The sequence below is a fragment of the Botryllus schlosseri genome, chromosome 3 (genome assembly GCF_051294905.1).
Source record: "Botryllus schlosseri isolate E-star chromosome 3, Bs_hap1, whole genome shotgun sequence".
Taxonomy (NCBI): Eukaryota; Metazoa; Chordata; class Ascidiacea; order Stolidobranchia; family Styelidae; genus Botryllus; species Botryllus schlosseri.
Window position 1 is genome coordinate 30,420,051 of NC_137238.1, and position 26,947 is coordinate 30,446,997.

Consider the following 26,947-nt stretch of genomic DNA (forward strand, 5'->3'; position numbering starts at 1 on the left):
TTAGCACAACAGCCTAGAGGGAACATTGCTTACGAGTAAAGATTCAGATTTTGCTAATTGTGTACAATTCGGAATACTTACTGGCAAACACAAATTAATGCAGACTGATTGCAACAGCATACTGCTTAAAAGAAAATTGATCACTGGTGAGGAATTGGTTACGCTTAAAATGATTAGATTAGAGTCCATCATATATAGTCACTACAGTAAAAATTGTTTGCAGTTGCGAAAGTAAATTAACAATATATAACCCCTCAGAAACTTCAATTATGTCAAACAACCAAATTTGGTGACAAACGCGACTGTATCGAAGACTTTTGGTGCGAAAATATATTAGTGAATTTTTAGTCATTAACTCCGATAGTAGTATATAGTTTGGGCGGAACTCGCGCATGCACCCTATTTACTTAAACAAACAAAGATTATCAATATAATAATTAATTAAAGAATTAGCTCATTCTCAATTTTGCAGCAATACTTTTATGACCCTGTGTGCGGCAATAAAAAAGGGGGAATAATTAACGATAGAGAGAAAACGAACAAAGAATCTGGATTGACCTTTGTACACAGACATGAGATTTGGGTCATTCTACTTGTACTTTTCCACTCCTGATTTTACCTCGCTTGACCTCTGGACACGAGACATGTATATTTAGTATTTTTTTGGTGGATCTTGATAATAGCTACCTGTCCTGACCTATCGGTCCGCGGTCAATCCAAGGACGAGTCTTGGGAATAATTGCCCGTCAAACCCCCTGGATGACTTGTCGCTCCGCGTTTGATTCAATTTCGTGTTCGGGGGTCATAGGAATAATTGCCGGTCGTGACGTCAGTATAGTTTTCTTCTGATCCATGAGATCCTGGACGGGGCTTGATAATAGTTGCCTGCCCTGACCCGTCGTCTCGTGGTCCAATTTCGTGGCTTGGGAGCAATAACCCGTCAAACTGGTTGACTCGTCGTTCCGCGGTTGATTCAATTTCGTGTACGATGGATCATAGGAATAATTGCCGGTCGTGACGTCAGTATAGTTTTCTCCTGATCAGTGAGATCCTGGTGCGTGTTTTAGGTGTATATACGTTCGGCTGTGCATAGTGACGCATGTAGTCTGTTCCATACTATCGTACTTGCTCTTGCTTTGTTGTCGACTTAAATAGTAAGGAGAAATGTTCTGGTTATAAATATGTGTGTCATTTTGAGTCATATCGAGAACCAGAATGTCGTGTATTAGAAATAGGTATTAGGCGCCCCCGACATAGATTAACTTGAATAAAGTACCATTTAGAATATAATAAGTAATTAAAGAAATAGCTCATTCTCAATTTGACTCGCATCAACGTGTTAATTTCCGATATTGTAGTAATTGGTGCAAGCAAAAACTGCTGTTCCACACCTTTACCGCTTTCTAGCGTCTTAGGACAGACAGTCCCAACCAAACAATGTATTTATGATGGGTTCTTTTACTGCTTCACGTCTGGTCAAGCGTAATCATGCCGGTGTCTGTAAATGATGTGTAATTTACCGCGGTATATTATTTTTGTATGCTGTACATGATGTACAACTTGAATCGATCAGTTGTCGAACTAATGCTTTACCGGTATGTACGATCGATCACGAGCTCACCACGCACTTGTCGCTCGAGAGCGACTCATTTCGCTATAGGCAATCAGTTGTGTTCGCGTGTACCGTAATATATCCTCAGCACTTGTTATGCCAACACCTCCAAGCATATTTACAATATCATGCTAAGGAACTATTGCTTCGGCAGCCACGCACTGTCGTTCGAATTCGACTAATTTCGCTGTAGACAATCAGTTGTGCTCGTGTGTGTCGTAACATATCCTCAACACATGTTATGCCAACACCGCCGAGCATATTTGCAGCCTCATACTACGGATATATTGAACCGGCGAAGTGTTACCGTCAGAGAATTGCTGCGCCACACCTTCGAGCCTCGCTTTCCCGCTCGGTAACTGCGAGTACGATGTCAGATTTAATTGTCCAGTGACGAATCGGGGTAGCTCGCTTCATCGGGGTGGACAAACCGTTATTTGGCTGAAACGCGCTCGGTGGTGCAATAATGGAAATGAATTGTGACAGATCATACCTGATACGATCTATAGCCTGAGGTGAGGTGTAAAGTAGAGGGGGAGATTTCGAAATCGGAATCCACTGCGACTATAGGATTGCAAAATCAAAGTCCAAAAAATCCGACTGGCCCGTAAAGTCCTGGTATTTCCATGTATTAGGCTGGTAAAATGTAACATAAATCCAACTCTCAAAGACACTTGGCTGCATCCAGTCCGGGTTTAACCAAAACTGATGAAATCTGCGCCGGGTCCGGAAACGAATCGTGACCACCCCCGTCCAGACAAAATAGTTCTGCTGTAAGGGGAGTGTCGTTGTACAGCGTACAGCGTACAGCGAGACTTTGTATCGACTCATTGACGGACTTCTGTTTGTATCGCGTTTGGTTTAGAATCCCAATTCTGTATAGTGCGGCCCGCGAATGGATTCAAATGTTGAATGCAGCCCGCGAGCTCAAAAGTTTGCCCACCCCTGATGTATATTGTACCACTTGAATCGATCTGTTGGCGAACTAATGCTTTGCCCGTCTGTAACATACACATATCGATCACGAGCTCACCACGCACTTGCCGTTCGAGAGCGACTGATTTCGCTATAGCCAATTTAGAGATTTTCGCGCTAGATCTAGCGATTTTTCATCCGGTTTAGCGCTAAAAAATATGGATCTAGCGACCAGCGATAAATCTAGCGATTTTTGAAAAGGTATTTAGCGATTATTTAGCGCTTTTTACCGAAAATAACTAATAAAGATCGGCTCTGGCCGACGACTATGGCGACTCATCTGCCACCAGAGTGCGGAGTCCAATGATATGTAATGAAATTAATGATGGATTACTAACGTACGGATAGATACGCAACTCCTGGCGGTTACGCATGGGCAAACAGTGTCTCTTCTTGCTGTGTAATCTAAAAGTAGCATAATTGACAGTGCTACATCTGGCGACCTGAGCGCTGCAATTTAATATGATTGGCCTTGATCGAAAGCTAGTGTAGCAGTGATTTCGAAGATACAAAATAAAATCTCGTCAGGGCAATGGAACCATGCACCCCGAAACAGCCCTCGAAGTCTGAAAACCAGCATTGCTTCAATAATGGCACCGCCGCAACACAATGGACATAACAATGACCAATTTCGTCCAGCGATTGTTCTGATCAATGTCGATTTTCAGACTCTTGGGGCTACTTTGAGGTCGTTGCATTGTCTTTACAAGAATTTAATTCGTATTGTCGGAATCAGTGTGACACTGGTGTTTAAGACCAGATTCATTAAATTTCTTACTCCGCGTTGGTCCTCTACTTTTAGTGGCTGGCAAACCCGGTTCAAGTCGTGTTGTATCGGGTCAAGTCGCATGTTGCGTACAAGTGTGTCAAGTCGCATGTTGTGTTCAAGTACTCCAACTCAGTTTCGAGAAGTCAAGCGCATTTCCACGGTACATCGCATCATTATTCACGGACGCATGGAGCAAGGCACGCTTATAGAGTGAGCGGTTATGCCTGCAAACCTGGTCAGTGGTCACGTATAGCGATCATTGCGCAAAGCGATCCGCTCTACCGAAACGCACTGCACGTTTTGTTCCGCTTAGAGATGAGTATTACGTATTATGAACTAGAAATATGATAAGTGACTTTGGCCCCCAGGCGAGTAAAATACAGCTGAGAAGAGTGTATTGATATTATGGCTCAATTTAACACCTTTAGCAATTAATGTAGATCCAGCGCTATTTTTTAGCGTCTTTTTCTCAATATTTAGCAACATCTAGCGATTTTTGACACCAGTTTTAGCGATTTTCTTCCATCCGGAGTTGGCAACACTGAATCAGTTGTGTTCGCGTGTACCGTAACGTATCCTCAACACTTGTTATGCCAACACCAATATCATACTAAGGAACTATTGCTTCGGCAGCCACGCACTGTCGTTCGAATTCGACTAATTTCGCTGCTGACAATCAGTTGTGCTCACGTGCGCCGTAAAATATCCTCAACAAATGTTATGTCATATTTGCAGCATCATACTGTGGACGTATTGACTCGGCGGAGTGTTACCGTGAGAGAAATGCTGTTTGACCCCCTCGTCCTAGCCTTGGATTTACCGTTTCGAAAAATTCCACCAGAAGAAGCTGTGATCGAGTGTCACAATCAATGTCAGCCACGCTCCATCAGTCTGTTGTTTTGACAAAACCAGTACGTAAACGCCGGAGATGAGCATTGATTAGGATTTAGAAAAAACGTATTTGTGAAATGTTTCTGGATTAGGTTGAATTAAGTTTTGAGATTGATTTACTATATCGTACGGGCAACTACTACCGAGACCCGTCGTGACGAAATCGGATTAATCAGTCATGGAACGACAAGTTAGGGCTAACCGCTTATATTCCTAGTTTATTCTTGAAAGCTCTATAGATTACTGGTTAGCTGTATGTTGTGGACGATTGACAACAGTTAGTTGTCGCTGTTATACAATTTACACTATATAGATCTCGTTCGTATTACTATGAAAGCTAATCGATCACGTCCACACAATATTATTACGTAGCATTCATTGGGTGGGGTTGATGTTGTTAGTATTGTAACATGGTGATCGGCTACTATGACCTTTACACCAGTTCTAAAAGGGTAAGGAATTGGTTAGTGTTACAGCTGTCTGACGGTGGGGTATTCGACAAAATTACTATGTTTTACTACTGAAGCTATGATCACACGGACGGGCTCTCATCACTTATCGTACGAATGCTTGTAATCTCGATGTAGTGTGATGCACACGAATCAGCTGTGATCAGTCGAGTGTGACACGATCGAAGTCACTATTTACTGTTTGAAATAACTCGTATATTCCGTTCAAGACATGTCCCTCATTTGTCCAAATATCCTCCTTTTTGTCAACTTGTCTTCCTTTTTTTTATCTTAAAATATCTAAAAAGACTACGAATGGCACTAAATGATGACCTAGTTTACGAGAGATGGGTATTTCGGGAGTCAAGTCAGGGGACAAAATGAGCTTTTTTAGTCAACACCATGAAATTTGATGTATAAACATACAAATCATTCGTCCGCTATAGTAACTTTTTGCAGCTCGTGAAAAGTGTCCTCCTTTCGGGGCTTATGTTAACCCTATATTTTACCAGCTTTTAGTCTCGGACTTGAACATCGAAGTTTGCACATAATTTCACATTACATTCCCTATGACAAGCATAGGCTATTACGGTTATGGGACCTGTGCTCTCAAACATGTATTGATGAATAGCGAAAGCGACCACAAGCTATCATTACATGAAAAAAAAACGAGCTCACTAGCCGGTCCATGTTGGGATGTACACACCAATGGCCATGTCCATGATCTGAAGTTTGCACATAATTTCACATTGCATTCCCATGACTTAGCACATACTATTACGTGGGTATGGGGGCTGTGCTTTTCAAACATGTATCGATGAATACCGAAAGCGACTCAAGCTACCATTACACGAAAAATCGAGCACACTCGTTCCTCCCTGTCGGGGTATACCCACCCTCGTTTCGTACAGACAAATGTTTCCATGTTGCAGCGAGAATAGCGGGGAGGGGTGGTAGATCATTATCACAATAAGTACCTCGGGATGAGTGTGAAATCGACATCGTCCGTTAAGCGACTGAAGCAAGTCGCCATTACAATCACTCTCTGCGTAGTGCGTAAACGCAACGTACAAAGCGCTGCTGGGTATACGAAACTACGGATTCTAGCCAAAGCGAGGTTATCGAGATAGCTGTAGCGATTCACAGCACATACTAAATCTCCTTGAAATGGGAGTACAAAATGTATCGCTTTGAAATACTCAGGTAGAAGTAGTTGTTAAAGAGTAATTCACACCGTAAAATTGCAACTGTATTGGAGTGCTAATGTAACACAATTGCTATATTGATCACTCGCTTATGTGTAGAAAGCAGAAATTGACCCCTGGGTTGTACGATCTCGTGGCTTTGACAAACGTTCTATAGTTCAAAAGTCACTGTCATGTTGGGCTTTCATTGCTGTTGTACTCTTGTTAGCGTCGATATTCATTGGTACGTGTTTTCATGGGCTAAAATGTTGGTTATTATAGAGTGTTTTCGTACCAGGGAAAATTAGATTTCCAAAGGAAAATGATATGTTTACTCAGGTAAACGATGGACTGTCAAGTGAAAGTGGTAATATTACATAGGTAAACGTCGTGGGTTCAGTGTCGTTGGTCTTGTTAAACGTAGCTGTCGAGCTGTACAATATACTTGTCGTGAATATACAATTACGAAGGGGGAGAATGAAATTGCTATTATGAGTGCCAGAAGGTTGTTGTATGTAGAGTTGACAGTAACCCTATCATTCGCATATGACAAACAGAATCATGGCCATTAACTAACTTGCTCGGTCTCGATCAATGCAAAAGAGATGGTTCGTTTTTTGAAGCCGTAGCGAAGACCACATGTAAATCTATGCGATAGACTTTTATCTCCTTACATTCAGTCGTGTCGTTTCCATTTTAATACGGGCCCACACATGTATGACATGCACACACAAACGCCGTAAACAGAAGTCGATGATTTTGATTAATAAAAATATTTCTTGACTACATCGGAATGTCTATGTTGTAGAAAGTAAATACTATTATGGTGTTGTGCGTTTAATGAAAGCGATTGGTTACAAGTATGTTTTGGGAAAATAAAATTCATTTTTCTGTATGTGGCAGTTTGTGAGGAAATGAAAATAGATTCGTGGTTTTAATTGAATTGCGCTGTTTTAATGTACGATTCAACATGGAGACTTGACGCTGAACAACCACTCGATACACTAAACAATTTGTCACTGGTGCGCAAAGGGTTAGGAAAATTTTAATACAGCTCCATCTACTGGTTGTTGTGAGGACAATCATGTGATGACTCGGCACTTTTCGGTAGCAAAGTAGATTGATTTCTGTGAAAGATGTAGGGACCGTGACTAGAAAACATATGTACTCTGTTGTTGGAGTATCTGGTTTATTGTTATGACATTGACAGAACCCTCGGGAAGTGGGTATGCTTTTCTTTCGCGAAAGTTTACACGGCTCCGTTGTAATGAATTTGTGTTAACTAAACTTGGATGGATACCGCAACTGTGCTCGACTTACACATGGTATTCGCATACTGCACGCATACAACTTTTGTGTAAACAACTCTGATGTTTCTGTTCGTACTAGTTCTGTGTTGAACTATTTGATTATTAAGATACATGAACAACCATTCAGACAATAAAGTTGTTGTGACATCGAAACAGTTTGAAAGCCCCATTGTACAGGTTCGTAGCATGGGAATATCGAATATTTTCTTGTGTCATGAATATCTTTCTTATACACTTAGTATGAAATGAGATAATAATTAGTGTCCTACAAAAGTAAAACATGTTGTGTTTGATTGCATACTTTTTATCGTTGTTCGTTGTGGTTTTGAAAGATGGATGAGTTAACATTTAAATATAGTAAGCGGAACAACTCAAGTAATAAATTTTACTCGTTTGAAAATCGGTTCGTTTGAAAATATCGATCCACGGAGTAACAGTATCAATATGAATGGTATATTATTTTTTTGCGATATGTACCAACCTTCTAAGTATAACTAAATTTATCATGCCATAGAAAAGTCGGTTGTTACGAATTCGACGCAAATGTACTTCGATTATTACGATGATGGAAATTACGATCAACGGAGTATTTCGAGGTGGATGTGTATCGTTTGGTATGTTCACCAATCACTAAATGTTGGTTAGTGAAACGATACATTTACAAGTTTACCGAAATCTTGATTTACAAATGACAGCTTGATGATGTAAAGCTCAACCACTCAAATGTGTTCATTGCAGAGTATTTGACACAAACAAGATATCGAATGGAGACCAACACATTGGTTTCATTTCCGAGTAGGTGAAAATTTTTTCTGCTGGACCTATATGATTTACATTTAGAAAAACGATCTACACCGATTAGGTGACACTGTTTAATATCCAACGAGTGAGTGAAATTTCTTAGGGTTTTGATTTACCGAGTTAATTATCAGCGATGGCCAGGTATGATTTGTATTTAGAAAAAGCGACCCACACCGATTAGGCGACACTGTTTAACATCCAATGAGTGAGTGAAATTTCTTAGGGGTTTGATTTATCCAGTTAACTACCAGCGATTCAATCACATCCAAGTAACGTATTTTAGTGGCCGAGTATTGTGACGAATGACGATGGGAAAATTTCCAATTTCTCTGATCGTATGCGTTACACAATTAGTTCTAGTATGCATTCAGTGAACATCATACAAATTGACAACAACTTTCCTTAGTTTGGTTACATGATGACAATTATTCTGGAGGTTCAAATCGATATCGCTACTATGAACAGCAATACAAACACATTTTTGTAGATTTCAGTGTAGCACATACTTCGATATTATTGTTATGGGTTTTGTATTAACCAAGACCAGTTCAATAGAATCCGTCCAGTAAAGATACCTCTATTTACTTTTTTGATGATCAAAGTCTTAGAGTGTGACCTCGTAATGTTTTTACATTTCACGCATTTTCGACAGAGAGTGTGAACAGAGTTTAACACAGATTAAATGACACCACCCCGGAGCCCAAAGTGATATTTTCGTACTGCGTAATGTGCGTATGTTTCAATTCGATGTCGCAGATTCCGACAATAAAGTATTGCACCGGTTGTTAGTCAGCAAACAAAATTGTTGTTTCATCTTTAGTCTTGGTTACTGGAAACAATTACATTTGTAAAATATTTTCTGATATCCGTAATACGCAGAATGATTTGTACCAAAGTGGAATAATTTTTCAATCATGAACATTTCAGACAAGTATAGTTTTACAACTCAATATGTTAATAACAACGGTACTGAAAAGTTTGTTGCTGTCATAATAACCTTTACCACAACGCCGGGTCTAATTAACGCGAATAATTTAATAATCAAGTCATGATAGATTATTACAAAATCTCATATGTTAAATCGATGTGACAATCCATATGTTTACAGCATGATAACTTTGAATATAACACCAGCGTTCGATTGTAAGAAATGAAGTCGCAACTACGTTGATCATACTTTCAAATGTCGTATACTCAAATATATTATGTTAATCTCAAGTCGCCGACACCGAGAAGTAATTACTTTTGTCTTACAAAATATACCACATAGTAATTTCTTTGTCTTGCGGCATAGTAACGACTTTTACAGTTGAACAAAAAAGACGAGTTGGTGGTATATGCCTAAAACCGAACTTGATATGTTTGTGGGTTGTAGTGATTACTCGCGTAGTCTTGTCTATACTTTTCGTATGGACACTTTTGGCTTTGGTTCGGTGAGTTAGAAACGGATTGACTTGACAAGGTTTTTGTATTTCACTCTTCTGCGTATGGTAAGCTGTTAAAATGTTGAGATGTCATAGTGATAATATTTCTGAAACTCTCTTTGACAAACGTAAAGACAGGTCGCGAATATAGTTGTAATGTTTCATTACTTGTTTCGAATCAATGTGCGTATAATCTCGAAATGTGACTGGGTGAAAGTTGGTAGTCATGTTTGTCAATGTATTTCAATTCAGACTGTGTCAAAGTCCTAATATTTCATTTTGGATTATCTGAATTTACTTTTAGTACATCCTGCAAATGGATTCGGATGCGGCACTATAACATTTTTGATAATAAGGACTCAAGGATTTTCAATCAACAATACCTGAATTTTTTGGTAATGCTAGAGTTGGCAAATGCTAAGTAGCGTGTTATTGTTAAGCGTTTGATTTCTCAGTAATAAATACAATTATTGTATGTGCATACTTGTGATTCTTGATTCTTGTTTAGTTAGTTGGTATTGATTCTATAGGTGTGAAACAGCAGCGGGGAATGTGTGAATAATTCGATGCGACTGAAGTTGGAGTCAGCAATATTCAAGTTACGTTCGAATCAACTGATCGCAGTAAATGGATTTCTCAAAGGATTAGAGTTGTACCGGATCAACACATTCAAATACGAATCAACTTGATTTATGTAGTGAGTTTCATTTCAAGTTGACAAATTGACACATTGATTGAATATTCTCATGATTCGCATCACGCAACCAAAGTCAACGTGAAACATATAGCGATCGCGAAAAGTATCAAATCTTGGATATTCAAGTCACCGTCTGCGACGGTTCTGTTATTCGGTGCTTATTACTTAATAGGTAATATTCTTATTATATCAGACTCGTGAAATCCAGTTCTGCACCAAAATACCAACATATTACATTGTAGCGATTGCGATGCATGTAACCACAAGTCACGAGAGATGGTTATGTCTTATAGGTGTTATCTTGTGAGCGATCGTAGGATTTTAGAATTATTTCACACCTTTTTGAATAAGCGTACACTTCACAAAGGATTAGGGTTAGAGTAGAAATAAGTGACAATTTGTCGCTATTCAAGTTGCCGACACTGGCGGTCTGTTATTCGTTACTTATTAAATCTTTACGAGTGAAATCAAGTTCTGTGACAAACTGCTTACGAAAATTTCACCGCGTGAGCGATCGATATGCCTGTAACATCAAGTCGCGTATGTCTGAGACATTATCTTGTCAGCGATCGCAGGGTTTGCAAACTATTTCACACCTATTTGGAGTGTTAATATGTGAACGCGGCTATTGTTGGTATTGGAAACGCCGTCTACGCCGGCTCCGTGGTAAACCAAGCGACTGATTCCTAGATTTAGCAAACTATTTCACACCCTTTTTTGCTAAAAGTACGACATGCCGCCCGCAGTCTATACCCGAAAGTACGAATCACCGCCGCGGCCATAAGAATAACGATATATTATACCACACTCACCGTAAACGTTGGGATTACTTCAAATTGGTCATATATAATAATTTGAGGTATACACATTAACTAAGAGTCAATCACGTGACTATTTACTATACCTCATACATATTCAACACCGTGCCGCCGCCGCCTATACCCACAACGTTAGTCAAATCATCTCTACCCGAAAGGTCACCATGTCACCGCGCCTATACTGAAAAGGTAACCATGCCACCACGAGTTTTCGCGGCACCGTGCCACCGCAGCCTATACCCGAAAAGGTAACCATGCCACCACGAGTTTTCACGACACCGTGCCGCCGCAGCCTATACCCGAAAAGGTAACCATGCGACCCCCGCCATAAGACACAATGGCACCGTGCCACCGCACCCATAAGAGATAAGGGTCACCGTGCCACCACGAGTTTTCACGGCACCGTGCCGCCGCACCCATAAGAACTCCATGGCGATTCGCGAGCGATCATACCTACTACTGTCCACTCGACTAATTACCGGTATAATTGTATGTGCTATTTTCGGGATCAAATCCAGGTTGTTATAGCAACCACCTGGTAAGGCCTATGCGCTCATAGAATTTGGTTCGAGATTGATATACACATCCCGAATTGTCCTCTGCGATTGGCAATGCGGCTAAGTTAATTATATTGGGTTTTGTTTTATTGCTTTGTATGACTACTAAATCTACTGAGAATGTGGTAGAGATTAGCTAACATTCAATTTAGTCCTGCACCGTGCTCTTGACTTTAACATGAATGGGGGTAACAACAATAAGCTATATCATCCTTTATGATACGATGAAGAAATAATCTGATGATTTAATTTTGTAGCTTTAAAATACCAGTATATTAGTTAATTATTTTGGTCTAAAAGCGTCAAAAAATCTTTAATGACATATGGCATCACTCTCAAAAGTTGCACAGTTGCCTACAGTGCCTTTTCGATATCGACACGCAGTGCGCTGCAGGATAGAATACCTAGTTCAAAACATTTTGTGGAAGATAACCAGAGCTATCAGTATAAGTATCAGTTTAATAATATGTTCATCATTTCAAAACATCACAAACTGCATACGATGAAAGGATAGGAAGGTGCCGAAACGACTTTGAGTAGCTAGCATGACGGGAGTATTATAACGCGGAATTGGCAATCCAAAATTACGCCAAATTCATTTTACATGAATTAAAATAAACCAGTGCAGTCATGTAAACATGGTTTGTGGATATTTCACGATGAGTGCAACGAAAAACGTTGTGATTTGACAGATTTTGTAGAATGTTAGTTTGCAATGAGGACCCAGGGGTATATAGAACTATTGTTCTACTATATAATCGTATGTCCTTGGTACACCATCTATTGCGAGGCAATTTTTCTTCAGCGCCCCCCATACCGCCCCACTGAGCTCAACGCCCCCCATTTCGCTCCTGAGTGTTTCTGCCCCCTTCAAAATCCAAATCGCTCCCTGGAGGGCGCTGGAGACAAAAACCACTGGGTTAGATGATCTGATTATTTTGGGTACACCTGTTTTTGGGCGCGAGGCCGTACAGTATGGAGTGCGAATACATGTGTATTCTGCGTGGGTACTGAGTTTTGATTAATTCTAGTTATATTAAAATATAGGCTCTATTTGATGGCATGCTGGTAACGGGTCATCGGCGTCATCAACACACAATAATTTACAAAAGATGAATGTTACGCATAACGTATACGCCTTGCCTATCGGAGATACACAGTTCAGTGTTCACAGACTACCGGTTCGTGGGCCAAGGCTATATTTCCAATGTAACGAATCGATTAAAATTTGTAACGTGGTAAGTATATGCATTAGTTCGTGCTTACGAACAATGTTTCCCCTAGTTTTTTATGAGTCTGCACACACTCACCATCTCACTGCGCAGACCCTTGGACAACAGTGCGTAACGACTAAAAAAAAAAAGATCATCACTTCGGATTTTTTGTGCGCACCTTAGATTTTCTGTGCGCAGAGACCGTGTCAGCACTTAGCACAACAGCCTAGAGGGAACATTGCTTACGAGTAAAGATTCAGATTTTGCTAATTGTGTACAATTCGGAATACTTACTGGCAAACACAAATTAATGCAGACTGATTGCAACAGCATACTGCTTAAAAGAAAATTGATCACTGGTGAGGAATTGGTTACGCTTAAAATGATTAGATTAGAGTCCATCATATATAGTCACTACAGTAAAAATTGTTTGCAGTTGCGAAAGTAAATTAACAATATATAACCCCTCAGAAACTTCAATTATGTCAAACAACCAAATTTGGTGACAAACGCGACTGTATCGAAGACTTTTGGTGCGAAAATATATTAGTGAATTTTTAGTCATTAACTCCGATAGTAGTATATAGTTTGGGCGGAACTCGCGCATGCACCCTATTTACTTAAACAAACAAAGATTATCAATATAATAATTAATTAAAGAATTAGCTCATTCTCAATTTTGCAGCAATACTTTTATGACCCTGTGTGCGGCAATAAAAAAGGGGGAATAATTAACGATAGAGAGAAAACGAACAAAGAATCTGGATTGACCTTTGTACACAGACATGAGATTTGGGTCATTCTACTTGTACTTTTCCACTCCTGATTTTACCTCGCTTGACCTCTGGACACGAGACATGTATATTTAGTATTTTTTTGGTGGATCTTGATAATAGCTACCTGTCCTGACCTATCGGTCCGCGGTCAATCCAAGGACGAGTCTTGGGAATAATTGCCCGTCAAACCCCCTGGATGACTTGTCGCTCCGCGTTTGATTCAATTTCGTGTTCGGGGGTCATAGGAATAATTGCCGGTCGTGACGTCAGTATAGTTTTCTTCTGATCCATGAGATCCTGGACGGGGCTTGATAATAGTTGCCTGCCCTGACCCGTCGTCTCGTGGTCCAATTTCGTGGCTTGGGAGCAATAACCCGTCAAACTGGTTGACTCGTCGTTCCGCGGTTGATTCAATTTCGTGTACGATGGATCATAGGAATAATTGCCGGTCGTGACGTCAGTATAGTTTTCTCCTGATCAGTGAGATCCTGGTGCGTGTTTTAGGTGTATATACGTTCGGCTGTGCATAGTGACGCATGTAGTCTGTTCCATACTATCGTACTTGCTCTTGCTTTGTTGTCGACTTAAATAGTAAGGAGAAATGTTCTGGTTATAAATATGTGTGTCATTTTGAGTCATATCGAGAACCAGAATGTCGTGTATTAGAAATAGGTATTAGGCGCCCCCGACATAGATTAACTTGAATAAAGTACCATTTAGAATATAATAAGTAATTAAAGAAATAGCTCATTCTCAATTTGACTCGCATCAACGTGTTAATTTCCGATATTGTAGTAATTGGTGCAAGCAAAAACTGCTGTTCCACACCTTTACCGCTTTCTAGCGTCTTAGGACAGACAGTCCCAACCAAACAATGTATTTATGATGGGTTCTTTTACTGCTTCACGTCTGGTCAAGCGTAATCATGCCGGTGTCTGTAAATGATGTGTAATTTACCGCGGTATATTATTTTTGTATGCTGTACATGATGTACAACTTGAATCGATCAGTTGTCGAACTAATGCTTTACCGGTATGTACGATCGATCACGAGCTCACCACGCACTTGTCGCTCGAGAGCGACTCATTTCGCTATAGGCAATCAGTTGTGTTCGCGTGTACCGTAATATATCCTCAGCACTTGTTATGCCAACACCTCCAAGCATATTTACAATATCATGCTAAGGAACTATTGCTTCGGCAGCCACGCACTGTCGTTCGAATTCGACTAATTTCGCTGTAGACAATCAGTTGTGCTCGTGTGTGTCGTAACATATCCTCAACACATGTTATGCCAACACCGCCGAGCATATTTGCAGCCTCATACTACGGATATATTGAACCGGCGAAGTGTTACCGTCAGAGAATTGCTGCGCCACACCTTCGAGCCTCGCTTTCCCGCTCGGTAACTGCGAGTACGATGTCAGATTTAATTGTCCAGTGACGAATCGGGGTAGCTCGCTTCATCGGGGTGGACAAACCGTTATTTGGCTGAAACGCGCTCGGTGGTGCAATAATGGAAATGAATTGTGACAGATCATACCTGATACGATCTATAGCCTGAGGTGAGGTGTAAAGTAGAGGGGGAGATTTCGAAATCGGAATCCACTGCGACTATAGGATTGCAAAATCAAAGTCCAAAAAATCCGACTGGCCCGTAAAGTCCTGGTATTTCCATGTATTAGGCTGGTAAAATGTAACATAAATCCAACTCTCAAAGACACTTGGCTGCATCCAGTCCGGGTTTAACCAAAACTGATGAAATCTGCGCCGGGTCCGGAAACGAATCGTGACCACCCCCGTCCAGACAAAATAGTTCTGCTGTAAGGGGAGTGTCGTTGTACAGCGTACAGCGTACAGCGAGACTTTGTATCGACTCATTGACGGACTTCTGTTTGTATCGCGTTTGGTTTAGAATCCCAATTCTGTATAGTGCGGCCCGCGAATGGATTCAAATGTTGAATGCAGCCCGCGAGCTCAAAAGTTTGCCCACCCCTGATGTATATTGTACCACTTGAATCGATCTGTTGGCGAACTAATGCTTTGCCCGTCTGTAACATACACATATCGATCACGAGCTCACCACGCACTTGCCGTTCGAGAGCGACTGATTTCGCTATAGCCAATTTAGAGATTTTCGCGCTAGATCTAGCGATTTTTCATCCGGTTTAGCGCTAAAAAATATGGATCTAGCGACCAGCGATAAATCTAGCGATTTTTGAAAAGGTATTTAGCGATTATTTAGCGCTTTTTACCGAAAATAACTAATAAAGATCGGCTCTGGCCGACGACTATGGCGACTCATCTGCCACCAGAGTGCGGAGTCCAATGATATGTAATGAAATTAATGATGGATTACTAACGTACGGATAGATACGCAACTCCTGGCGGTTACGCATGGGCAAACAGTGTCTCTTCTTGCTGTGTAATCTAAAAGTAGCATAATTGACAGTGCTACATCTGGCGACCTGAGCGCTGCAATTTAATATGATTGGCCTTGATCGAAAGCTAGTGTAGCAGTGATTTCGAAGATACAAAATAAAATCTCGTCAGGGCAATGGAACCATGCACCCCGAAACAGCCCTCGAAGTCTGAAAACCAGCATTGCTTCAATAATGGCACCGCCGCAACACAATGGACATAACAATGACCAATTTCGTCCAGCGATTGTTCTGATCAATGTCGATTTTCAGACTCTTGGGGCTACTTTGAGGTCGTTGCATTGTCTTTACAAGAATTTAATTCGTATTGTCGGAATCAGTGTGACACTGGTGTTTAAGACCAGATTCATTAAATTTCTTACTCCGCGTTGGTCCTCTACTTTTAGTGGCTGGCAAACCCGGTTCAAGTCGTGTTGTATCGGGTCAAGTCGCATGTTGCGTACAAGTGTGTCAAGTCGCATGTTGTGTTCAAGTACTCCAACTCAGTTTCGAGAAGTCAAGCGCATTTCCACGGTACATCGCATCATTATTCATGGACGCATGGAGCAAGGCACGCTTATAGAGTGAGCGGTTATGCCTGCAAACCTGGTCAGTGGTCACGTATAGCGATCATTGCGCAAAGCGATCCGCTCTACCGAAACGCACTGCACGTTTTGTTCCGCTTAGAGATGAGTATTACGTATTATGAACTAGAAATATGATAAGTGACTTTGGCCCCCAGGCGAGTAAAATACAGCTGAGAAGAGTGTATTGATATTATGGCTCAATTTAACACCTTTAGCAATTAATGTAGATCCAGCGCTATTTTTTAGCGTCTTTTTCTCAATATTTAGCAACATCTAGCGATTTTTGACACCAGTTTTAGCGATTTTCTTCCATCCGGAGTTGGCAACACTGAATCAGTTGTGTTCGCGTGTACCGTAACGTATCCTCAACACTTGTTATGCCAACACCAATATCATACTAAGGAACTATTGCTTCGGCAGCCACGCACTGTCGTTCGAATTCGACTAATTTCGCTGCTGACAATCAGTTGTGCTCACGTGCGCCGTAAAATATCCTCAACAAATGTTATGTCATATTTGCAGCATCATACTGTGGACGTATTGACTCGGCGGAGTGTTACCGTGAGAGAAATGCTGTTTGACCCCCTCGTCCTAGCCTTGGATTTACCGTTTCGAAAAATTCCACCAGAAGAAGCTGTGATCGAGTGTCACAATCAATGTCAGCCACGCTCCATCAGTCTGTTGTTTTGACAAAACCAGTACGTAAACGCCGGAGATGAGCATTGATTAGGATTTAGAAAAAACGTATTTGTGAAATGTTTCTGGATTAGGTTGAATTAAGTTTTGAGATTGATTTACTATATCGTACGGGCAACTACTACCGAGACCCGTCGTGACGAAATCGGATTAATCAGTCATGGAACGACAAGTTAGGGCTAACCGCTTATATTCCTAGTTTATTCTTGAAAGCTCTATAGATTACTGGTTAGCTGTATGTTGTGGACGATTGACAACAGTTAGTTGTCGCTGTTATACAATTTACACTATATAGATCTCGTTCGTATTACTATGAAAGCTAATCGATCACGTCCACACAATATTATTACGTAGCATTCATTGGGTGGGGTTGATGTTGTTAGTATTGTAACATGGTGATCGGCTACTATGACCATTACACCAGTTCTAAAAGGGTAAGGAATTGGTTAGTGTTACAGCTGTCTGACGGTGGGGTATTCGACAAAATTACTATGTTTTACTACTGAAGCTATGATCACACGGACGGGCTCTCATCACTTATCGTACGAATGCTTGTAATCTCGATGTAGTGTGATGCACACGAATCAGCTGTGATCAGTCGAGTGTGACACGATCGAAGTCACTATTTACTGTTTGAAATAACTCGTATATTCCGTTCAAGACATGTCCCTCATTTGTCCAAATATCCTCCTTTTTGTCAACTTGTCTTCCTTTTTTTTATCTTAAAATATCTAAAAAGACTACGAATGGCACTAAATGATGACCTAGTTTACGAGAGATGGGTATTTCGGGAGTCAAGTCAGGGGACAAAATGAGCTTTTTTAGTCAACACCATGAAATTTGATGTATAAACATACAAATCATTCGTCCGCTATAGTAACTTTTTGCAGCTCGTGAAAAGTGTCCTCCTTTCGGGGCTTATGTTAACCCTATATTTTACCAGCTTTTAGTCTCGGACTTGAACATCGAAGTTTGCACATAATTTCACATTACATTCCCTATGACAAGCATAGGCTATTACGGTTATGGGACCTGTGCTCTCAAACATGTATTGATGAATAGCGAAAGCGACCACAAGCTATCATTACATGAAAAAAAAACGAGCTCACTAGCCGGTCCATGTTGGGATGTACACACCAATGGCCATGTCCATGATCTGAAGTTTGCACATAATTTCACATTGCATTCCCATGACTTAGCACATACTATTACGTGGGTATGGGGGCTGTGCTTTTCAAACATGTATCGATGAATACCGAAAGCGACTCAAGCTACCATTACACGAAAAATCGAGCACACTCGTTCCTCCGTGTCGGGGTATACCCACCCTCGTTTCGTACAGACAAATGTTTCCATGTTGCAGCGAGAATAGCGGGGAGGGGTGGTAGATCATTATCACAATAAGTACCTCGGGATGAGTGTGAAATCGACATCGTCCGTTAAGCGACTGAAGCAAGTCGCCATTACAATCACTCTCTGCGTAGTGCGTAAACGCAACGTACAAAGCGCTGCTGGGTATACGAAACTACGGATTCTAGCCAAAGCGAGGTTATCGAGATAGCTGTAGCGATTCACAGCACATACTAAATCTCCTTGAAATGGGAGTACAAAATGTATCGCTTTGAAATACTCAGGTAGAAGTAGTTGTTAAAGAGTAATTCACACCGTAAAATTGCAACTGTATTGGAGTGCTAATGTAACACAATTGCTATATTGATCACTCGCTTATGTGTAGAAAGCAGAAATTGACCCCTGGGTTGTACGATCTCGTGGCTTTGACAAACGTTCTATAGTTCAAAAGTCACTGTCATGTTGGGCTTTCATTGCTGTTGTACTCTTGTTAGCGTCGATATTCATTGGTACGTGTTTTCATGGGCTAAAATGTTGGTTATTATAGAGTGTTTTCGTAAAAGGTTGGGAGCCACTGATTTAGGCCTTGATGGCTTCAACCAAATACACGTGTAACACATCCTATTCCTGGGCCGTAACCGATCCTTTACCACACCTTCTATACGATAAACGTCCTTTTTATCCAGAGGTAAGCCTACGAAATACGGGAAATGCAGGCGCTGACGTGCTATTTTGTTATTCTCTCCGCGTAGCATGAAAGAAGGTATTGAGGTACCCTCCCAAGGTCACTGCGAGCGTAAGTCAAGTCAATCTCTGTGTATGTAGTGTTAATGTCGCACCGTCGCAATAATGATCACTTATGTGTAGAAAGCAGAAATTGACGACTCGATTACTTGTACGAGCTTGTAGCTTTGGTAAGCTTGCTGAAGCGGGTGGTAAGCTTGCTGAAGCGGAAAGCCACTCAAGTTGGACATTAAAATGATTGGTGTTCGTTCTCTTGTTAGCGTTGATAGTCGTTGGTACGTGCTTTCGTGCTTTAAAATTTTAAAAAGATAAATAAAGAAACAGCTGATTCACACTTTTGCAAGCAATACTTCCGGGTATCCCGCTGTGCGGTAATGAAAAGAGGAGATTTAGGTCATAGCGAAATAGAATAAACTTCAAAAAATGGGGTTGATAAATTTTGTGAAGTACCATAAGACATACTCAACATCAACTAATGAATTAGATATGATGTCTTGATGTCATGTGACTATAAAATCGGTTACACATTGTAACACATCGGTATCAGACAATAACTTACACAAGGTTAAATGCGTGTTAATTTGCTTTGTAATGTGTGTTAGTGGGCATGGGGATGATTATTTCATCAATTGAATCGATTGCGATTACGATTACTGCTGAATCATCCGACCATAATTACGGTTACAGAAAAATCCCACAAGTAGTCGAAACGTAATCACCATGGTGCTAATTTGTTATCTCTCCTCCGTCATATGTCACCGGGTATAGGCATTGATACAATGCAGTATTGAATGCGATCCTAATAAGAATTGATACTATGCAGTGTTGACCGTGATACGTGAGGACCCCTGCTGTATGCTAATATGTCTTTTTACAAAAGTTATCACTCGTAACCCCCACAGTGTGCGAGTTAGCAACAAATCGCAGACACACTACTTCGCATAGGGGAGAATAATAACCCTCCACTCGGCTTAGTTTCAAATAGTAAAGCAATTATTGACGTTTCTTGTGTGTTAAACACATTTGGAACGCTGCTCCTTGGCCAGTAGTACGAACTGCGGACATCTATTTGAAGTTTTACACTCATCAAATAATGCATGACAAATTTCCACATCAAAGCAATAAAATCATCGGGTACCAAAATAAATCATAACCGAGCCTGGTGGTAACGACAGCTCGCGGACTTGTACGAATTATCAAACTAATTGGTTGACGGTCAGCCATCTGCGGTTTTATGTAGTTATAGTTGCGGAGTTAAAAAAGTCTGTTGTTCGAGTTCTAGTTGCGCATTCTAGAACTGATTTCGCTGTGAAACTCGAACTGTAGAATAAAAATGAGTCGCGGTTTGACGTAAATCGTGATACCGATGTTCTGTTATGTGATGTGCTTGCGGCCGTTGTTAACTCACAGTCAGCGATACTAACAGTGGCTTAGGAAGGGTTTCAACCACTTCAAATTCAAAGACCTATCCTTTCGAAATACCGATTCTATGTCTAATACTTCTTAGCTCATTTCCAAATCATCATTAATTCGTATTATCGGGAATCATAGTCAGTTGTACAGTCTAGTTTATATTGCTACTTCATTTATGTACCCTCTTCATTACTACACACAAGGCGGCGGAAACGAGTAAAAATATTTATTTGAACGTATAGCACGCAGTGGGGGGTACTTATCGATCGCGTTGAACACTGTATTGTCGGGTACCACAGCCCAATGTCTACCTACCCTGTCATGTGACGTCGAAATAATAACGAAATGGCACGTTAGTGCTGCGTCTTCACAGATCATCGTGCTACGTATGAGTAAAAGCTACGTTTACCATATAGAAGGTGTGGTAAAAGATCGGTTTCGGCCCGGGGTAGGATGTGTTACACTGTCACACGTGTATTTTGTTGAACACATCAAGGTCTAAATCAGTTGTTCCTGCCTATTTATGACCATCCTTCGATGATAACAATAACATAAATTTTAAAGCACGAAAGCACGTACCAACGACTATCAACGCTAAAAAGAGAACGAACACCAATCAATTTAATGTCCAACTTGAGTGGCTTTCCGCTTCAGCAAGCTTACCAAAGCTACAAGCTCGTACAAGTAATCGAGTCGTCAATTTCTGCTTTCTACACATAAGTGATCATTATTGCGACGGTGCGACATTAACACTACATACACAGAGATTGACTTGACTTACGCTCGCAGTGACCTTGGGAGGGTACCTCAATACCTTCTTTCATGCTACGCGGAGAGAATAACAAAATAGCACGTCAGCGCCTGCATTTCCCTATAATAACCAACATTTTAGACCATGAAAACACGTACCAATGAATATCGACGCTAACAAGAGTACAACAGCAATGAAAGCCCAACATGACAGTGACTTTTGAACTATAGAACGTTTGTCAAAGCCACGAGATCGTACAACCCAGGGGTCAATTTCTGCTTTCTACACATAAGCGAGTGATCAATATAGCAATTGTGTTACATTAGCACTCCAATACAGTTGCAATTTTACGGTGCGAATTACTCTTTATCAACTACTTCTACTTGAGTATTTCAAAGCGATACATTTTGTACTCCCATTTCAAGGAGATTTAGTATGTGCTGTGAATCGCTACAGCTATCTCGATAACCTCGCTTTGGCTAGAATCCGTAGTTTCGTATACCCAGCAGCGCTTTGTACGTTGCGTTTACGCACTACGCAGAGAGTGATTGTAAAGGCGACTTGCTTCAGTCGCTTAACGGACGATGTCGATTTCACACTCATCCCGAGGTACTTATTGTGATAATGATCTACCACCCCTCCCCGCTATTCTCGCTGCAACATGGAAACATTTGTCTGTACGAAACGAGGGTGGGTATACCCCGACAGGGAGGAACGAGTGTGCTCGATTTTTCGTGTAATGGTAGCTTGAGTCGCTTTCGGTATTCATCGATACATGTTTGAAAAGCACAGCCCCCATACCCACGTGTGCAAACTTCAGATCATGGACATGGCCATTGGTGTGTACATCCCAACATGGACCGGCTAGTGAGCTCGTTTTTTTTCATGTAATGATAGCTTGTGGTCGCTTTCGCTATTCATCAATACATGTTTGAGAGCACAGGTCCCATAACCGTAATAGCCTATGCTTGTCATAGGGAATGTAATGTGAAATTATGTGCAAACTTCGATGTTCAAGTCCGAGACTAAAAGCTGGTAAAATATAGGGTTAACATAAGCCCCGAAAGGAGGACACTTTTCACGAGCTGCAAAAAGTTACTATAGCGGACGAATGATTTGTATGTTTATACATCAAATTTCATGGTGTTGACTAAAAAAGCTCATTTTGTCCCCTGACTTGACTCCCGAAATACCCATCTCTCGTAAACTAGGTCATCATTTAGTGCCATTCGTAGTCTTTTTAGATATTTTAAGATAAAAAAAAAGGAAGACAATTTGACAAAAAGGAGGATATTTGGACAAATGAGGGACATGTCTTGAACGGAATATACGAGTTATTTCAAACAGTAAATAGTGACTTCGATCGTGTCACACTCGACTGATCACAGCTGATTCGTGTGCATCACACTACATCGAGATTACAAGCATTCGTACGATAAGTGATGAGAGCCCGTCCGTGTGATCATAGCTTCAGTAGTAAAACATAGTAATTTTGTCGAATACCCCACCGTCAGACAGCTGTAACACTAACCAATTCCTTACCCTTTTAGAACTGGTGTAAAGGTCATAGTAGCCGATCACCATGTTACAATACTAACAACATCAACCCCACCCAATGAATGCTACGTAATAATATTGTGTGGACGTGATCGATTAGCTTTCATAGTAATACGAACGAGATCTATATAGTGTAAATTGTATAACAGCGACAACTAACTGTTGTCAATCGTCCACAACATACAGCTAACCAGTAATCTATAGAGCTTTCAAGAATAAACTAGGAATATAAGCGGTTAGCCCTAACTTGTCGTTCCATGACTGATTAATCCGATTTCGTCACGACGGGTCTCGGTAGTAGTTGCCCGTACGATATAGTAAATCAATCTCAAAACTTAATTCAACCTACAAATACGTTTTTTCTAAATCCTAATCAATGCTCATCTCCGGCGTTTACGTACTGGTTTTGTCAAAACAACAGACTGATGGAGCGTGGCTGACATTGATTGTGACACTCGATCACAGCTTCTTCTGGTGAAATTTTTCGAAACGGTAAATCCAAGGCTAGGACGAGGGGGTCAAACAGCATTTCTCTCACGGTAACACTCCGCCGAGTCTATACGTCCACACTATGATGCTGCAAATATGACATAACATTTGTTGAGGATATTTTACGGCGCACGTGAGCACAACTGATTGTCAGCAGCGAAATTAGTCGAATTCGAACGACAGTGCGTGGCTGCCGAAGCAATAGTTCCTTAGTATGATATTGGTGTTGGCATAACAAGTGTTGAGGATACGTTACGGTACACGCGAACACAACTGATTCAGTGTTGCCAACTCCGGATGGAAGAAAATCGCTAAAACTGGTGTCAAAAATCGCTAGATGTTGCTAAATATTGAGAAAAAGACGCTAAAAAATAGCGCTGGATCTACATTAATTGCTAAAGGTGTTAAATTGAGCCATAATATCAATACACTCTTCTCAGCTGTATTTTACTCGCCTGGGGGCCAAAGTCACTTATCATATTTCTAGTTCATAATACGTAATACTCATCTCTAAGCGGAACAAAACGTGCAGTGCGTTTCGGTAGAGCGGATCGCTTTGCGCAATGATCGCTATACGTGACCACTGACCAGGTTTGCAGGCATAACCGCTCACTCTATAAGCGTGCCTTGCTCCATGCGTCCGTGAATAATGATGCGATGTACCGTGGAAATGCGCTTGACTTCTCGAAACTGAGTTGGAGTACTTGAACACAACATGCGACTTGACACACTTGTACGCAACATGCGACTTGACCCGATACAACACGACTTGAACCGGGTTTGCCAGCCACTAAAAGTAGAGGACCAACGCGGAGTAAGAAATTTAATGAATCTGGTCTTAAACACCAGTGTCACACTGATTCCGACAATACGAATTAAATTCTTGTAAAGACAATGCAACGACCTCAAAGTAGCCCCAAGAGTCTGAAAATCGACATTGATCAGAACAATCGCTGGACGAAATTGGTCATTGTTATGTCCATTGTGTTGCGGCGGTGCCATTATTGAAGCAATGCTGGTTTTCAGACTTCGAGGGCTGTTTCGGGGTGCATGGTTCCATTGCCCTGACGAGATTTTATTTTGTATCTTCGAAATCACTGCTACACTAGCTTTCGATCAAGGCCAATCATATTAAATTGCAGCGCTCAGGTCGCCAGATGTAGCACTGTCAATTATGCTACTTTTAGATTACACAGCAAGAAGAGACACTGTTTGCCCATGCGTAACCGCCAGGAGTTGCGTATCTATCCGTACGTTAGTAATCCATCATTAATTTCATTACATATCATTGGACTCCGCACTCTGGTGGCAGATGAGTCGCCATAGTCGTCGGCCAGAGCCGATCTTTATTAGTTATTTTCGGTAAAAAGCGCTAAATAATCGCTAAATACCTTTTCAAAAATCGCTAGATTTATCGCTGGTCGCTAGATCCATATTTTTTAGCGCTAAACCGGATGAAAAATCGCTAGATCTAGCGCGAAAATCTCTAAATTGGCTATAGCGAAATCAGTCGCTCTCGAACGGCAAGTGCGTGGTGAGCTCGTGATCGATATGTGTATGTTACAGACGGGCAAAGCATTAGTTCGCCAACAGATCGATTCAAGTGGTACAATATACATCAGGGGTGGGCAAACTTTTGAGCTCGCGGGCCGCATTCAACATTTGAATCCATTCGCGGGCCGCACTATACAGAATTGGGATTCTAAACCAAACGCGATACAAACAGAAGTCCGTCAATGAGTCGATACAAAGTCTCGCTGTACGCTGTACGCTGTACAACGACACTCCCCTTACAGCAGAACTATTTTGTCTGGACGGGGGTGGTCACGATTCGTTTCCGGACCCGGCGCAGATTTCATCAGTTTTGGTTAAACCCGGACTGGATGCAGCCAAGTGTCTTTGAGAGTTGGATTTATGTTACATTTTACCAGCCTAATACATGGAAATACCAGGACTTTACGGGCCAGTCGGATTTTTTGGACTTTGATTTTGCAATCCTATAGTCGCAGTGGATTCCGATTTCGAAATCTCCCCCTCTACTTTACACCTCACCTCAGGCTATAGATCGTATCAGGTATGATCTGTCACAATTCATTTCCATTATTGCACCACCGAGCGCGTTTCAGCCAAATAACGGTTTGTCCACCCCGATGAAGCGAGCTACCCCGATTCGTCACTGGACAATTAAATCTGACATCGTACTCGCAGTTACCGAGCGGGAAAGCGAGGCTCGAAGGTGTGGCGCAGCAATTCTCTGACGGTAACACTTCGCCGGTTCAATATATCCGTAGTATGAGGCTGCAAATATGCTCGGCGGTGTTGGCATAACATGTGTTGAGGATATGTTACGACACACACGAGCACAACTGATTGTCTACAGCGAAATTAGTCGAATTCGAACGACAGTGCGTGGCTGCCGAAGCAATAGTTCCTTAGCATGATATTGTAAATATGCTTGGAGGTGTTGGCATAACAAGTGCTGAGGATATATTACGGTACACGCGAACACAACTGATTGCCTATAGCGAAATGAGTCGCTCTCGAGCGACAAGTGCGTGGTGAGCTCGTGATCGATCGTACATACCGGTAAAGCATTAGTTCGACAACTGATCGATTCAAGTTGTACATCATGTACAGCATACAAAAATAATATACCGCGGTAAATTACACATCATTTACAGACACCGGCATGATTACGCTTGACCAGACGTGAAGCAGTAAAAGAACCCATCATAAATACATTGTTTGGTTGGGACTGTCTGTCCTAAGACGCTAGAAAGCGGTAAAGGTGTGGAACAGCAGTTTTTGCTTGCACCAATTACTACAATATCGGAAATTAACACGTTGATGCGAGTCAAATTGAGAATGAGCTATTTCTTTAATTACTTATTATATTCTAAATGGTACTTTATTCAAGTTAATCTATGTCGGGGGCGCCTAATACCTATTTCTAATACACGACATTCTGGTTCTCGATATGACTCAAAATGACACACATATTTATAACCAGAACATTTCTCCTTACTATTTAAGTCGACAACAAAGCAAGAGCAAGTACGATAGTATGGAACAGACTACATGCGTCACTATGCACAGCCGAACGTATATACACCTAAAACACGCACCAGGATCTCACTGATCAGGAGAAAACTATACTGACGTCACGACCGGCAATTATTCCTATGATCCATCGTACACGAAATTGAATCAACCGCGGAACGACGAGTCAACCAGTTTGACGGGTTATTGCTCCCAAGCCACGAAATTGGACCACGAGACGACGGGTCAGGGCAGGCAACTATTATCAAGCCCCGTCCAGGATCTCATGGATCAGAAGAAAACTATACTGACGTCACGACCGGCAATTATTCCTATGACCCCCGTACACGAAATTGAATCAAACGCGGAGCGACAAGTCATCCAGGGGGTTTGACGGGCAATTATTCCCAAGACTCGTCCTTGGA

At 41.3% G+C, this 26,947-nt stretch overlaps 2 protein-coding genes across 2 annotated transcripts in view; both read right to left on the minus strand.

Annotated features, from left to right (window-relative positions):
• LOC145435014 (uncharacterized) overlaps nucleotides 1-26,947 on the minus strand; it is a 281,315-nt gene that overhangs the window by 126,459 nt on the left and 127,909 nt on the right. The gene's annotated exons all lie outside the window — the stretch shown is intronic.
• Nucleotides 1-26,947, minus strand: part of LOC145435036 (uncharacterized) — a 131,157-nt gene that overhangs the window by 103,540 nt on the left and 670 nt on the right. The window lies entirely within an intron of this gene.